Source organism: Lolium rigidum, chromosome 2 (genome assembly GCF_022539505.1).
Source record: "Lolium rigidum isolate FL_2022 chromosome 2, APGP_CSIRO_Lrig_0.1, whole genome shotgun sequence".
In the NCBI taxonomy this organism is placed as follows: Eukaryota; Viridiplantae; Streptophyta; class Magnoliopsida; order Poales; family Poaceae; genus Lolium; species Lolium rigidum.
This window is the reverse complement of record NC_061509.1, coordinates 16,687,348-16,698,704: the sequence shown is the minus strand read 5'-3', so window position 1 is coordinate 16,698,704 and position 11,357 is coordinate 16,687,348. Positions and strand designations below refer to the sequence as shown.

The following is an 11,357-nucleotide window of genomic DNA, read 5'->3' as shown; positions in this document are numbered from 1 at the left end:
ATTATTCCTACACATATTCGACACATATTCAACAATATTTAACCCTAATATTCACTGGACACAACAAACTCACATGGTTAGAGGCATGTTGGTGGAGTGAATGCACGGCCTCACGGAACATGACCTCTATAACTTGTTGAAAATGGTACAAGAACTAAATAGCCCATCTTTAGTGCTACACGCCATCTGTCATGCCACCGATTTATTATCATCTTTATTTCTTCCTGATTTTCATCCGGTGTAGTATATATATAGCCCTTGCATGGTGTCCTATTATAGGTACCAGCTAGCTAGAACAACTCCCATCCACCGTGATCAACTAGTGAGAAGCGGACTTACATATATCAAGTGAGCTAGCCACCAATGGATATAGTACTACTCAAGGCAATTTCTCTAATTTCTATTCGATTAAAGTTGTGTTTTGAGGAATATGTTAGATTTGGGAGGCGTTATTTAACTCTGCCCGCACCCGAGGGCCGTGTGGCACGACCCAAATAGTGTAGAGAAGAGGCTTCAAAACAAAGAGTGACCAGAGTCTCCACATCTAGAGATCTTCTAAGACCCCTTGAATTGATACTCATTCTAATATGTAGAACACAGTCATCCTATAAAGATGGACACTTCACCATGCAACATTTTAGCATGTTGAAGTCAACCACACTTTAAGGTTTTTATTTATAAACCTAAGGGTAAGTAGATAATTGATCGAGGAAACCTGCGAAAATGAGGAATTATTTTATGGTGCATACCTACATATTGAGCTCTTAGGCACAGCTATACAACCAAAGCCCTGGTTATTCTTATGCAATAGCTTGCACATGTATAACAGACGACTGACTTCAAGATGTAGCAAAGAAAAGGTTGATCCAATCCAGTATTATCACCCTTCACGGAAATGCAATTCGGGTCATAGGTGCATATGAACCCATTATGTGAAAACACAATTCAAAATGTCAAAATTTTCTAAAATAAAATTTCACATGTATATTTAGACATTCCATGTTCACACACAAATTTTCGGAATAAAAGAACATTTTTTGTTTCCCATGTAAAAAAGACAAATTTTGATGCTTTAACATAACTATTCACTAAACAATTTTTTTGTCTTTTGTACACAAAATCTATGTAAAATATTCGTTTTTCCCGAAAACTTGTGTGAGAACATAGAATGTGCACATGTACACGTGAAATTTTATTTCCGATTTTTTTCAACATTTTTGAGAAAAAATATTTGTGCATTTTCAATAGTAGGTTCATGTGCACCTACGAACCAAAACACCACCTCCCACCCTTCAGGCCTTCACTACAAGATATGGGTTTTTCTGTAACCAGACAGGGTGCGACGAGCAATAATATAATAGTAACTATATTATTACACTGCCTATCACCACAGGAATCAATATCAAGCTACAGGGCTTATTTAAACCAGAAACTTGAGAAAGTACTCTTATGTTTTGTAATGCTGGCACCAGCACCAAGACTAAAAAACGGGGAGAACTCTAGGTTTTACGTCGGGTTCTAAACAACTGGAGAAAAAAAGTAATAAGCAGGATCAAAGGGACCAAACTTGCATAAGAGTATATTTGATAAAAGGTTCCTGATTCAGGTTAAGTCTAAATTGGTAAACATTATAACAAGTGGATTAAGCAGACCTTTATAAATTCGTCAAAAGAGAACTCTTTGGCCAAATCAAGTGGAGTCTTTGGTATAATTGGTAAACATTATTACCGGCTTTGGGATTTCATTGGAACTTTTGGAGCGAAACCTTGCGGGAAGGAAACTGATGTAAAAGTCGCGGCAACTTTCGGAGGGAAGAAGAGGAAGGTTTTGCTCGATCGGTCTCCACCAATGCATGCCCGGAAACAATTTGATTAATGGACGGGAGGAGTACCAAAGCCGGTAATTACGTTTAATTAGGCGTTCTAGGTTTAATGGGCCTAACCAGAGAAGCTATTTTTGCGTACAACTGAAACGAATTAACAACCAATCACCGATTACCTTGGTCCCAGAGATTTTTGAAGCACGCCATGTAAACTATGATGGCAGGAGTAACTAAGTTAGACTAGTACCCTAAGAAAAAAACTAAGTTAGACTAGTTATAGTGAAAAGTAACATAGAGTAGTAACATCATAATAAAATTATAGATGATTTCATTAATTACCTTATAGAATTATTTTATCTTGGGAAGTATGATATTACTGATGGTAAGTTACTTCTGAAGTTACTTACACTATGAGTAGTATTAACCTATCGGTACTAAAAAAATAACCTATGACAATCCTAAACCACTAAACTGGAAGGATCACTCCCATGGACTATATGTTGTTAAGTGGATGAAATTTCTCGGTGACAAATGAACAAATGAAAACCATCGGTTTTGGTGTCAACTTGATTGCATGCCGTGCCTAGAAGAATAATCTCGCGGAACTTCATGCATCACCGGATCAGACAAGTCGTTATCGGTAAGGGTATTCTTTGAAATCATCAAACCCAAATAATCCCTCACTATGGGAGGCGCCACCATCTTGGATGATGCCAATCATGCATGCCACATAAGGAGAAAATCTGGGCAAAGAAACTGAAGTTAAACATTGTTTTGAAAAAAAAAAAACAGATCTGCTGAAACGCAACTCTAATGAAGACATGGCCGAGATCCTCGTAGAGACACACACCGGGATGTGCGGCAACCACCTTGCACCATAGTAGCTTACCATGATCCGAGATTTTATTGGATGAAAGATTTTTAAGTAACAATAGGTGATCAGGGTCAACTCTGCGCTAGAACCTGAGGCTTTGTACCGGAACCGTGTGTAAAGAAATATTTTTTTTAGCATCGAGTGCACCATCGTATATACCCGAGTCTTAGTCTCGAGTTTTGACGAGCACTGCACACGATCTAAACATCCACCTAGTCGCGTGAACACACCTAGAGTTAGAAAATAAAAAAGGTATATTTTCCACATCATCGAGTATATGATTAGTATTTAGATTTGATCCCTTAACTCCGCGTCAGATAATTTTGATCCCTCAAATGCCAAATTGTATAGATTAGATCTCTTGCCTGGTTTGGTTGGTATTTGGTGGCTCATTTCTTCCATAGAAATTGGATGTGGTTTAGCTCAGCCTACCTTAATTACTGAATTAGTTGATAGTAGTTTGATGACTTTATACACTTGTTTGAGACAATGCTCATCGCTCTGGTTTTAATGCCATAGACCCATAGTGGTTTCGGTGTTTTCGTGGGTAGATTTGGAATATATTTGTAAGTTTGTTTAGTAACAAGTTTTTCGATAAGTATCTCATACTCTTTTAGATGTCGTTGTGCTATCATGCTATATACTAATTTACTAGAAGGCTATAGGAAAAATGTGAAGTGATCGATATATATTGACTTCAGAAAGGTCTATCATTAATCCTAATATCCAGTCAAGCAAAAGGAGCTTCTTGTGTGCTATATGATTGATCCTAACATTCAGTTGAATACCAGTACAAGAAATTCACTTCGTTAGAGGAGTGAATGCATGACCTCACCAAGACCTCTAGAACTTACTAAAAAAGGTACAATAATAGCTCTTCAGTGCTACACGCCATCCACCATGCCAATGAGTTAATAACATCTTTATTTCTCCTTGACTTGCATCCTATGTGGCATATATATAGCCCTCGAATTGCGTTCGTTTATGGTATCAACTAGCTAGAAACAACTCCCATCAAAAGAAAGGAACAACTCCCATCCACCGTGATCCACTGGCAAGCAGACTTGCATATATCAAGTGGGGTAGCTACCATGGATACAGTACTACTCAAGTCAGTTTCTCCAATTTCCATTAAAGTCGTGCTACGAGGAACATGCTAGATTTGGGAAGCATTAGGAACAGCTTTGTTTGTGTTTGCTTGCGAGGCTGCACGGCCAAACAGATGAGAACAAGAGAGTTCAGAACTGACAGTAACCAGAGTCTCCATGTATGGAGAGTTGGAGACTTTCCTAGACTTGTGGGATTTTTGATACAGTAGAAAAAAGCCGCTTACCTTTGTTCGCCATGGCACAAAGTAGCAATCAATTGACTGATTATCAATGTGACTTGCTAGTGTAGCTTATGCTAAAACATAAATGAAGGAAATCAAGTGGTACTCAGTTCGTCTGTTTCCCCTCTGTTTGCATACCGATACATGGAGCAGCTCTGTTTGCACACCGATACAAGAAGCGACCGAGCGGCTCTTACATTTCGCAGTGTACCACCAAACCCACTTGCACCATGACCGACTAGATGCTTTCACATAGAAAACTAGACGCAACACGGAATATCACTCTGACCGCCAATAAAGGAAAAGAAACATGATACTCCTTATTATACTATAAGTTATTTCTCACGATACTATACAAAAATTATTGCAAATATGTCGATCATTGAGGGCTTTATTTGATTCACAAGATTCTAAAAACTCTAGCATGAGAACAAAATCATATCACATAACCATTCTAATTTCCCAACCAGGAGAACGGAAGCATGACCAAACACCACTCAGATCACTAAATGTTTTTCTTCCACTTGGATGTTTACAATTTGGCAACAAGAACAAACACATGACTAAAAGGGCTGATAATAGCTCAACCTGAAGATGTGAAGAAACCGTGCTTGGTACCGTCATCGATCCAAGAACAAATGATGCTACCATCATTCTATAGGACACTCTGTTACAGTATTTGTTCTTATTCAAATTGATGCTCATCGTTTGCAGGAATATGATCGGCAATTCGGCATTACAGGGGTCAGCACATGTTGTAAATCTGATAATGAGCTCGAAGAAGAAACTTGTGCTTCATCATAAAATTGCAAGCAATGGATCCAGTTGCTTTACAAGGTTCTTACTGAATTGTCTTGTACTCCTTTAGATGCTGCCGTGCTATCATGTTGTATACTGAATTACCAAAAGGTCTCACAAAAATTGTGAAGCCGTATATATTGACTTTTGAAAGGTCTTGGCACGACCTGCTTTGGCCAAACAAAATCAGTTTCTTGTGTGATTATCTTTAGCCCTAATATCCGCTAATACAACAAACTCACTTGGTTGGAGTCCTTTTTTTTAGTGGTTGGAGGCATGTTGAAGGTGTGAATGCACGGCCTCACGGAAACCTGGAAAAAGGCACAGCAGATAAACAGCTCAACTTTAGTGCTCCATCTACCGTGTCACCGAGTTATATATATATATATATATATATATGGAAAATAGCCAGCTACCATGGTGGCTAGCTATGCACCCATATCTGGCCATTGGATCATACTATAGAGCATTTTGCACCGCAGATAGACTTAACGGCCGTTAGCTGCTTTACTCCCTATTTTCTATCTCTCCATCAGACCCAAACCCACCACCCACCGGGCCCACCACATACGTGGACGTTGTCCCTCCTCTTTCTCACCTCACCCGACCCCAGCACAAACGCCACCAGTCCACTAGTCGCTCATCTTCCTCCTGGAGAACGGCAAGGCGGCCTGCCTCGGCCAACCAGCGAGCTGCCGCTAATTCCTGCTCGGCGACCCTGCGCCCGCTGCGGCCGGACTAGAGCACCGTTGTGGCGCGGGGCGGCGGATTTCTCGAGTTGAGTGGGCGGGCGGACGCGGTCCTCCTTGGCGGCAGCAGATGGGGACGAGCGGTGGCCGTTCTCGTAACATCCACACGCGTGTCCTGGATTTCAACATGGACTGTCTCACCTAGCCTGCTCTCTATCCTGCCAGAGTCGAAACTTGTTTTTTCTAGATCTGGTACTGTTTGTGGTGTGGATCCACATGTGGCAGATATTTATGATCTTGGATGGTAATGGGTTTTTTAGGAAATACTTGATGTTCAAGATTCAGGCTCCCCTCCGTATCATGTTTCTCCTCATCCTCTCTTCTTTTCTGATTTTGGTTCTTCACGGTTGTTCTTGAGCAGAGAAATTAGTTCTAAAATTTTGGCAAAGGGTCTATCACGTTTCCAATCTGGACTTTTCCTTTATTTTCGTTTTACACTTTGTGCTTCCTTTTGTTCTTTCAAGAATTCTAAGTAGCTTCTTTTCGTTTGCGGTGACTATCTAATTGATTCTTTCTCTATTGGTGCTCCTGGTGGTGGTTCCTGGTGTTTTCTTCTTTGGCGATGATGTAGCTGTTGCCTGCTGCTAGTACTAGTGTGTGTCAGTCAGCTGAGCTCTAGGAACAGCGAGGTGGTCTTCCGATTGCTAGGGGCGATTCCCACCTAGCCAGCCGGTCATTACGGCGGATTGTTTGCTTACCGCTGGCGCACATTCTGCAGTGGAGGATGGATGAGGAGCTCCTGGTTGCCGCTCGTATGGAGGAGCTCTTAGTTGCCGGCACCCTCCGCCCCCACGCCTATCTCCTTCTGCAAGTGCCCTCCGCCCAGCCCTATCTCTATCAATTGTCGCCCGTTCTGAACTGGGCTGGCGATGGCGGTAGATTGATTTGTTCTCCACATGCATAGCGCCCGCGTTGATGGATTTGGAATTGGTGGCTCTGTTGCTGATGCAGTGATGCATTGATGGATTTGTGATTTGCGGTTCAAGGAGCGTGAGATTGTTTATTTCTTGCTGCCATTGCATTGGTGATACTGATGTTCGTTGCTTGCTGAGATTCCATGCTCGTTGCTGGGCAGCATCCCAATCTGAATTTTTTCCTTCATTTTTGTCTTCTACTTGTGCCTTTCCCTGTGGCGATTTTGCTTTTTTGGTCCTCATGGCTTAGTGATCTTTTTATTTTTGTTGTAGGCCGCGTAGATCGGACTCGCACCGTGCCGGTTGAGTGATCCAGCGCCGGGAGCGCGCGGCTGCCAGCCCTCCGACGAACCAGTCGAGGAGCACCAGGCTGCCCATGGCGGCGGGGATAGGGAGGCGGTGTGGAAATCGGGCGGCACAGGTGGATGTCGCGCGGCCGCTCTGAGTTGTGCTGGAGGGAGGGCCGGTGGCGACTGGCCAAACCGACGACCGGGGCAAGGAGGACCAGCGGAAGGTTGCACGGCTGGTGCCAATGGGGGCGGGAGTGGAGGCGGTAGCGCCCGGTTTGGGGCGAGAGGCGGGAGTGGGGCGGGACGCCAGCGCCGGGCGCTACCGCCCGCTGCCGCCCGGCTACCGCCCGCGTTGGGGCGACAGCGAGGCGTGAGAGGGGCGATAGTGGTGCTAGTGGGGGCGGTAGGGAGGCGAGAGTGAGGCGAGAGTGGGGTGAGAGATGGCACTATAGCCCGTGCACTGGCACCGTGGGGTGAGAGTGGGGTGAGAGTGGGGGCCTATAGTGTGGTGATGCATTGGCACCAGCCCAGGCCACCACGTCTCCAGAAGCAGGTCGCGCGCGGAGGAGGTACGGCGGCACGTGATTGTTGCTGATAAAGGTGTATCTGGTGGGACTGAGATCAGGTGAGGCATGTCACGCATGAACAGTGCGGTGACATGCACCGTAGGCCGTAGGATTGAAAATGAACACACAAGATCAAACACTGTAGCGCGCGACTGTAGACGGTCCTGTAGCGAATATACTGTAGCAATGTCCTGTGCCAATATCCTGTAGCAAATGCACTGTAGATGGTTCCTGTAGCAGTGATATCCTACCATCTAATCTAGATCCAACGGTGAGAAAAGGGGTGCATGTCACCGCACTGTTCACACGTGACATGCCTTAGGCATGTCACCTGATCTCAGTCCTCATCTGGTGCGGGCGCAATATCGGACGCGTGGCTTTCCTTTGATCTGCTTCAACTTGTTTTTTCGATATGGATTTTGCTCCATTCCCGATCGAGTTTTCACGTTGTTTTTTCGATCTGGATTGTGCTCTTTTCCCTATCCAGATCCCATATTCATTCATAGGGTATTTTTTTTATCTGGATTTGCTTCACGATCCAGATTCAACGGATTTTCTTGTACGCGATTCAGATTCAATGTTCAGTAAAATAATGGTGTTAAAATGCTGACATTGATTTGCCTCACCGCGCGCGACCTACTCCTGACATTGAAATAAATGGACTTGTGTTTCCCAATCCAATTCCCATGGTCATTGAAATAAATGGTAGAAATTTCGATTAGGATTTGCTTCACCACGCGATGTTGATTTTTGTGTGCAGGGTGTTCCTAATCCTGGTCAGTTGATTTGTGATTAGACACATATATTTGAGGTTGAATTTACTTGTTGCTCCCGCAGATGTATTAGTCGATTTATTTGATTGGAAATTTTTCTGAGCTAGCATAATGGATTTATGCCTTCAGAAAATGCTAGAATTGGCAAATCTATGTTATGATTTTTCATGAAGAGAGCGCGTTGAATCTAAGTGTACGTTTTTCTTTTCTAGAGTCTCCGTGAGAGGTAGATTACTAGTGTGCATCACATAGTGGTGACTCAACTTTTTATCTGTATTTGTCTAATTAATCGCTTGAGTAAATGGAATTGTAGTTGATAGCACCAGGTTGACTGTCACTATTAGCACCAGGTTGAATCAGCAGCGAAAGGAGACAGTGTAAAAATATGGCAAGTGCCTTGTGCCGAAACAATAGAATATAGCAAGTGGCATGTGCCGAAACAATGGAGAAATATGGCAAGTGTGTCTGCTTGTCAGTCACGAGAGGAGGGCCAAGTCAGGACGTCCGTGAACTCACCGTTAATCAGCCTTGTAAAATCTGCCGAATCCAACGGTGCTTGCTCTATGCGTAGCTAGCCACCCGGTTAGAAAATCCGCGTCGATATATATATATATATATATATATATATATATATATATATATATAGTATATATATATATATATAGCCCTTGCATGGCGTCCGATTATAGGTATCAGCTAGCTAGAAGCCTAGAACAACTCCCATCCACCGTGAGAAGCGGACTTACATATATCAAGCGAGCTAGCCACCAATGGATATACTATTACTCAAGGCAATTTCTCTAATTTCTATTCCACTAAAGTTGTGTTGTGAGGAATATGTTAGATTTGGGAGGCATTAAGAACAGCTCTGACTGCAGTCGAGGGCGATGAGGCACGGCCTAACTGGTGTGGACAAGAGACTTCAGAACAAAAACGAAACGGTCCCTTCGTAACCAGTCATCCATAGTATCAAATAGACCTGAAGCTGCAAGGAAACCGGTACTCTGTACCGCCATCAACCCAAGAACAAATGATGCTACCATCAAATTAATGCTCCTACCAGTCATCGTTTGCAGGAATATGATCAACATTACAGGTACATGTATGAGCACAATTTATAAGTCGGATACTAAGCTCGAAAATTTTAAGCAAAAGATTCCACTTTTCACAAGAGCGCTGCAATAAAAATCGTTGGGGGGGGGGGGGTCCTGTAACTGATCTCCGCGAAGTGAGTAACTAGAAATGACGCCTATGAGTCCTTCGTATATTGCGGCATGTAACATGGATAGTACCATATGAGGACCTTAGGAGATTACAGAGCTCATTTATTTGCAATATCTGCGCTTGCGCAGTTCCCGTTTGAAAGAAGTACTCATCTAGCATCCTTATTAAGAGAGAACCTCCTCAGACAGAACTAAGCTCCATATTTTGGTGCTTTCCAGAGCTTAAATGCAACTTCGTGCAGAAAGCGCTCCGCAAGCATAGCAAAGTTTCCGGCATGCTGTTCATTACATTATGAAATGAAGTTAGTTAACTAAGAGAAAATATTAGGCAAACAAATAAAGAACCACTAGCCAAAAACTGAAACACATATTGAAACATAACACATACTGAATCATGACCAGTTGACCACACATATGGGGAAACAGTGAAAATGTTAAAGTGATGACAACACTGCAAACAAGTGACTATCCTGCCTGCTGTGTCTTGGTTTTTTATTCGGTAGCTACTTTAAAGGAATACAAAGCTACTGTGTTTTACTGTTGTGGAGCCTAATCATTCTAATATGTAGAACACAGACATCCTATAAAGATGGACACTTCTCCATGCAGCATTTTAGCATGTTGAAGTCCACCACACTAAGGTTTTTGTTTATAAACCTAAGGGTAAGTAGATGATTGACCAAGGAAACCTGCGAAAATGAGCAATTATTTTATGGTGCATGCCTACATATTGAGCTCTTAGGCGCAGCTATACAAACAAACCCCTGGTTATTCTTATGCAATAGCTTGCACATGTATCACAAACAACTAACTTCAAGATGTAGCAAAGAAAAGGTGCATCCAATCCAGTATTATCACCCTTCAGGCCCTCACTAGTAACCAGACAGGGTGCGACAAGCAATAATATAATAGTAACTATATTGTTCGAAGAAATCAATATCAAACTACAGGGCTTATTTAAACCAGAAACTTGATTAATGAAAAAGAAAGTACTCTTATGTTTTCTATTGCTGGCACCAGCACCAAGACTAAAGAAGGTAGAACTCCAGTTTTTACGTTGAGTTCCAAAAAACTGGAGAAGCAAAGTAATAAGCAGGATGAAAGGACCAAACTTGCATAAGTAGAATATTTGATAAAAGGATCCTGATTCTGGTAAAGTCTAAACTGGTAAACATTATAACAAGTGGATTAAGGAGACCTTTATAAATTCCTCAAAGGAGAACTCTTTGGCCAAATCAGAACGAGTTACTCCTTCCTGCCACTGCGCCAGTAGCATTGGATGATGATTCCTGCATAATATATTGCATAATAAGGATATTTGTGCAAGTCTATACATGTCATTGTACATAGACGTCTTTTTATTTACCTCTATACATCACAGCACGACTGATAGTGAAACAACAAAACTAGGGTGTAGACTGAATGTAGTATATACAGGAAAATCCTTCAGTTCTGTCATGCATTAGATTGATATTTTTGAACTTCACTTCATATAACCAAAAGTTGTCTGTTAGTAGATATAGGATGGCTACTAATGGTTGTGATGCAAGGTATTGCAGTCGTTTTCTACAAGAAAATATTGATAGCACGATGTGAAATTATAATTGGAAGGCCATGATATGATTCACTTCATATTGAACGCACATATAATATTTAAAGGAGCTTTTTCTCTTGTACAATAAATAACACATATTTTAGAAGACACTACACAGCACATCAAAACATCTACTACGAACCACATTTGCTAGCCAAGAACAATATTTACCTGACATAATCCAACGTCTTTCCCGCTTTCATAGTGTAGCTCTGGCGCGGCCGAAGCAACTTCAGGTCAGAATCAGTTTCGGTCAACGAGTTCACGATGAGGCACGCCTCTTCCTTGTTCTCAGTAGCAGACCCATAGCTCAGGACCACAGACACATGAATCCGGGCGGCGATAGGCGAACCGGCGGGCGCAGCTTCCATGACCGCAGCCACCAACTTGTCGAGCCGGTTGAGATCCGTCCTCATTCCGGGCG

The 11,357-nt window shown here is 42.5% G+C and overlaps 1 long non-coding RNA gene across 1 annotated transcript; it reads right to left on the bottom strand.

Annotated features, from left to right (window-relative positions):
* Positions 1–9,349: 9,349 nt before the first annotated feature.
* On the bottom strand, positions 9,350–10,631 carry LOC124691345. Its single transcript, XR_006998915.1, has 2 exons — positions 10,538–10,631; positions 9,350–9,617 (listed from the first exon to the last, which is right to left on the bottom strand). It is a non-coding gene; the product is annotated as an uncharacterized LOC124691345 (long non-coding RNA).
* Positions 10,632–11,357: the final 726 nt, after the last annotated feature.